Genomic DNA, 6,000 nt, shown 5'->3' on the forward strand with positions numbered 1-6,000 from the left:
AGGATATAGGCTCTTGGAAAGATATAAGATAAAACCATTTGATCTTAACAATTATCTGTCGATAGACTAAATAGATTTATTTGGTTTTCGGCCATATTGCTTTCTGGAGATGCTGAAAGCCATGATAGATTACAATATAAGGCTTACATAAAAATTATAAATAAGCGACTTAAACACATAAATTCGATTTATTTTATCAATAAAACATTAATATTGTAGATAAAATTATTTTTCTATCAAATTAATATTTTTCGGATTTAAATTGTTTTATTATTATTATTTTTTAATCGCCAAAAGTCAGAAATTTTAGGGGGCGTGAGTTATTTAGACCTATTTTTGTTGCGTAAGTGTTTTTCTACCTTGACAGTCCGAAATAACCAAGTACTTTTTATTATTTTATGTTTGTAAAAATTTGTTGGCCTATATGGAGTATATGGGTTTAAAGAATCATTTAATATGGTAAATTCTCTTTAAAAGTCTCCATTTAAGAAACCTTTTTAAGTTTGCTATAAAACTGTCTGCACTTAAAGTGTCTTTTAACATGGTTTTAAAAGCATCTTCACAGCAGCTTTAAAACCAGTTGCTTAAGAAAACAAAGTTTTAAGAAGGTTTTTATTTTTGGTTTTCTTGACCTCTTTCAGTGTGGCCCCTTTTATGCTGAACGCGGTTTTATTGCAACCATAAGGTTTACTTAAAAACCAATTGGTTTTTAGTTTTATTCTACAGTTTTAAAGCATCCTTAAAAGACTTAATAAAACCGTTCGGTGCTACTTGGGTTATAACATATCCACAGGGTGCCGGGCGGTGCCGTGGTCGAAAAATTGAAAACAATTTTTTTTAAACAAATTCACAAAAATAAATTTTTCACTTCGAACAAATTCTTTTTAGATATTTGGGACATTCTGAGCAAAAAATGGCTCTTGTGAGTTTTTTCTAAAATTGATTGTTGTCGAGTTATACGTGATTTAAAATTTGAAAAATGCGAAAATGGCCATATAACTCGATAACAATCAATTTTAGAGAAAAATCACAAGAGACCTTTTTTGCTCAGAATAACCCAAATTATCTAAAAAAAATCGTTCGCAATGAAAACATTATTTTTGCGAATTTATATAAAAAAAATTGTTTAAACAATTTTTCGACCACCGCACCGCCCGGCACCCTGTGGGTGTGTTATAAGGAGCTCTTTTTGAGTAAGTTTGTGCCAAAAAATCGAATCGAAATTGTTTCGCTAACGGGGGCGACGCAGGGGCGTATCCAGGACCGATTTTCGGGAGGGGCCATGACTTTTTTTGGGAAGGGGGACCGTAGGTACGGGGGGGGGGAGGGAATTTCTTAAAAATTAGGGTTACAATGGTGAGTTTTAAGGCACTTCTCATACACTTTTACCGTGTGTGAAAAGTGCCTTAAAATTCAAAATTCCTGCCGTAGTACCGATTCCTACACATTTTTTCGGATCCAAGTGCAGTTCTTTCAACAAGTTTAATAATACCGTTTTTCCCAATGCTTCCCCTGTCAGGCCTTGTTCTTCCCTCTTTCTTGATTTTCAGTAATTATTTTTAGGTTCTCATAAGCGTCAATGAACTTGACAAAGTCTTCACGAATGTTGTTATTGCATCAAATGTCTGTTGTTGTATATCAAATTTAGGGAAAACTTTTCCACTTGGGATACGTCTGTCGTTTCGTCAAATATGAGAGAGTAATAATTTTTACTTTGAACCTCATCCATTATTTGTTCAATTATTTCTTCACCTTAACATTAATTGATTTTGACTGGTGCTACTAATGTATGTTGCTCAGAAAGATGCTGTAGATAGGTGTTATTTAAAAGTCTTATCTCCTTATGCGATTTTAAACCTTAACAATTCCCCTCATTGCTAGGTCCAGCATCTTCGTCCAGAAGCAGAAGGCCATCATCACGATGGTCTCTTAGAGGAATATTTTGTCGACCTATAACACGAACACTATATACCCTACTCTTGGTCATAGTCTTTATTTTTTTGTATCTGTTTAGACCTCTGAGAGTCTATCTGCTTAATGACTGACTTTTGAGAGTTGCAATAACTTTGTAGAAAATCCAGCTCAACCTGAACGCACTCCTTGTGGTATGTTTTTTCATGGGTTTTTTGGCTCCGTCTTTGCTCATGAGTTTGGCGAAAGATGTTAAAGGTTTAGTGACAAGGCTTTGGGCTGTCATCCCTTTATTGTGACCATATTTTTCATTAGAAAAAAAACGCAATATTTGTAAAACCATTCCTTTTCACTGTGCGAAATTACCATACAACTCCTTTGTTCCAGGTGCTGGTGACCCAAGTAATGCTTCATTTCTTTTTTATTCTTTGTGTATATAGAATATGGAAATTGATACGATTTTGATGGCTGTAAAGGTCGTTCTAACAATTGGCCCTTTGTAAAATTATCAACATTTTGATTTATAAAACATCCTATGTGATTTTTGAAGCTTCCATTACTGCCTTTGTTCAATTCTAGTCCAGGAAACATATGTATCCCGTTTTGTACATATATATTTGTTTGAAATTAAAAACATTTGAACTGCAAATATTTAAATTTATATTTTTTTAAATTCTCGGAGGGGGCCATGGCCCCCATGGCCCCCTCCCTGGATCCGCCATTGGGGCGACGATACAGTTGGACTATAGCGCTAATTGTTAATAATTAAAAATGGCAGCTTTGTAATAAAATAATGACAAAAATCTCTTCAGGACCTTGAAGAAGGGGTTTGAAACTTAATTTGTCCACTTTTTGAATTTCATAATAATAATTTTTAATTGAGTTATTAATCCTTGAAAATGTCGATTTTCGCATTTTTTAAATTTTTAATCGCATATAAATCGACAACAATCAATTTTATAGAAAAATGACAGGAGACCTTTTTTGCTCAAAATGATCCAAATTATCTAAAAAAAAATTGTTCTTGTTCGAAATGAAAAAATTATTTTTGTTAATTTGTTTAAAAAAAATTGTTCAAACAATTTTTCGACCACGGCACCGCCCGGCACCCTGTGGATATGTTATAAGGACCTCTTTTTGAGTAAGTTTGTGCAAAAAAATCGAATCGAAATAATTTTGCTAGCGGGGGCGACGATACTGCCCGGTCTATTTTCACTGTTGCTCGCTGCTCCTTATATGCTACTTTTACATCAGGTTGCTGTGTTTGTAAAAGTTATGGAGTCATAAATGAGGATTTTTTTTGCAGAATTGTTTGATAAATGTATTTATAATTTACTAGTAATATTGTCAGATAATTTTTTAAGGGTACTCCAGATGTCGGACGCCCCAAAGTTTAGAAACTTCTATATTTACGAGACACCCCCTCCCGAAAATTTTCCGTATTACAAAATTGTCCAACTCAACAAAAATAACTTTATAAACGAAGTTTGATGAGGGAGGTAATCATGATTTTTTTAAGTGATGGCCCGAGGTTTAATACAGATAATGATAAAAATTGTGATGTTACGTAATACATAAAAATGGTAGGGGAGCAAAGTATGATAAATGTGCAGTCACTCGAGCGTTATGGGGACCTATTGGGTTGTGAAGAGTAGATGCTAAAATCAAAAAAAGTTAAGTACAGTTTTCCATTTTAGTGGGCGCTTGCCATTTTTTAATTTAATTTTCCATTTCCAACAATTGTTTTTTCCGATTATAACGCCATCTATTCATAATTCGAAAAATGTTTCGAATAAAAGTGACTTATTTTTACGTAAGGAATCCAAATCTGCAATAAAAAATGGGGGCTCCTATTTAAGATTTTAAAGTACCTAACCTCCGTGGGGGGTCGTGTTTGGTGCCATTCGATAGATTTTTCAAAAATATTGAATAAGTGTATTTTACAGTTTTTCAAGCTGATGTTAAAATATTAAATTTACCCCCACCCCTCTCCGTGGGAAATCGTGTTTGGTATCATTCGATAGACTTTTAAAAAATATTGAGCACATATTTTTTAGTTTTTCGATCTGTCATTCATTTCCTGAAATATTCGCTTTTTTCTTGTGAAACTTTGGGACTCACCCATTTCCTTATGCCCGGCTCAAATCGTCAGATTTTTGAAATATACACTCTTTTGCATGTACTTAACTTACTTTATCTTAATCTGACAATTTCGAGTTTTTTTGAGGATAGATTTTTTCCGGGCCCCCCTTAACGAACTCCCCTGTGTTAAGAGCCAATATATGATAGAGGTACATTTGCAGGGTACCAGGTTTCTCCCCATATGATAATCTGACGCGCTCGAGTAACTGCAAAAATCCCCGCTTGGGCTCCCCTACCATTATAACTAAAAATTCAGCAGCTTCAGCAGAATAATTAAATTAACGAATGCTTGTAACAACGTGCATGTATAAAAATGTAATATAAATCATTTTTGAAAACGATTATATTAGTCCATTCTTTCACGGTTTTTGCTCTAAATTTTAAAGAACCGCTTGGATTGACATGAAAGTTGGCATACGTATAGCTTACATGTCAAAGAAAAAAAGTGATATTGTGCCGATGTGTGCTTTTGCCCTGGGGGTGACTTTCACCCCATCTTGGGGGTGAAAAAATATATGTCCAAAATAAGTCCGGAAATGGGTAAACTGACTAATTTTAAGTAACTTTTGTTCTGTAGATCTTTTCCGCCAAGTCAACACTTTTCAAGTTATTTGCGAGTGAATATGTTCATTTTTCAACAAAATAACCACATTTTTAGACGGTTTTTCGCAAATAACTCAAAAAGTAAGTATCTTGTCGAAAAAAACGTTCTTAGCCAAAATATAGCCTATAAAAAATTAAAAAACATAGTGTACGCGTTAGGTTTCTTAATCTCGTAGAACCAGAGTTATAGCCAATGAAAAATATATTGATATTCACCAAATTTCAAATAGAATAATTCGACGTAAAATATCCAAAAAATTAAGCACTTTCTGGGAAAAAACCCATTATAACTTTTTTAAAGTGTTTAAAAAATCTTTATTTCTGTTTTTACAAAAAGTTTCTAGCTTTAAATTTAAGCAGGTTACGCTCAAAATAAAGTTGGTCCCTTTTGTTTTTGCAAAAAAAAATCGGGAAGACCACCCCCTAATTAGCAACTTAAATGAAATTAATCGTTACCGCTCCACAAATTATTTTACTTATGTTGTGTTTATATCATCTGTAAGTTTCATCGATTTAAAGTGCTTATTTTTGAAAAAAATTGGTTTCAAAATAAAATTTTTAAAAATTAAAATTTTGAAAAATATGCTTTTTTTCAAAATAACTTAAAAATTGTTAGAGATACCAAAAATCTCGAAAAACAAAAAAAGTTAGATTTGCTTTTCTGAATATCATGTATTTTTTCGTTTTTCTGTTAAACAAAAATTGATTGAGATTTGGTGTTTCTAAATTTGCATACATTCGTGATCAGTGACTCGTTCAACCCCTTTTAACTACAGCCCTTTCAATAATAAGGACTTTGAACCGATGAAACTTACAGATCATATAAACAATATATACACGAGTCAAGAAACTTGTGAAGTCGTAACGATTAAGTTCATTTAAGATTTAGATTAGGGGGCGATTTTCTCGATTTTTTTACCAAAACCAAAAGGGACTAACTTTATTTTGAGCGTAACTTGTTTAATTTTGATGCTAGAATTTTTTTTTATAAAACAAAAATGAAGCTTTTTTAAACACTTTAAATAAGTTGTAATGAGTTTTCCCCGAAATGTGCTTCATTTTTGGTTATTTCACGTTAAAGTATTCCATTTGGAATTTGACGAATATGAACCTATTTTTCATTAGGTATAACTCTGCTTCTACTAGGTGTAGAGACGTGATATATACACCATTTTTTAAATTTTTTTACAGGCTATATTTTTGCTAAGAATATTTTTTCCACAAAATACTTACTATTTGAGTTATTTGCGAAAAACCGTCTAAAAGCGTGGTTATTTTGTTGAAAAAGTGAACATATTCACTGCCAAATAACTCGAAAAGTATTGGCTTAGTGAAAAAACTCTA

This window comes from Diabrotica virgifera, chromosome 1, assembly GCF_917563875.1.
Source record: "Diabrotica virgifera virgifera chromosome 1, PGI_DIABVI_V3a".
In the NCBI taxonomy this organism is placed as follows: Eukaryota; Metazoa; Arthropoda; class Insecta; order Coleoptera; family Chrysomelidae; genus Diabrotica; species Diabrotica virgifera.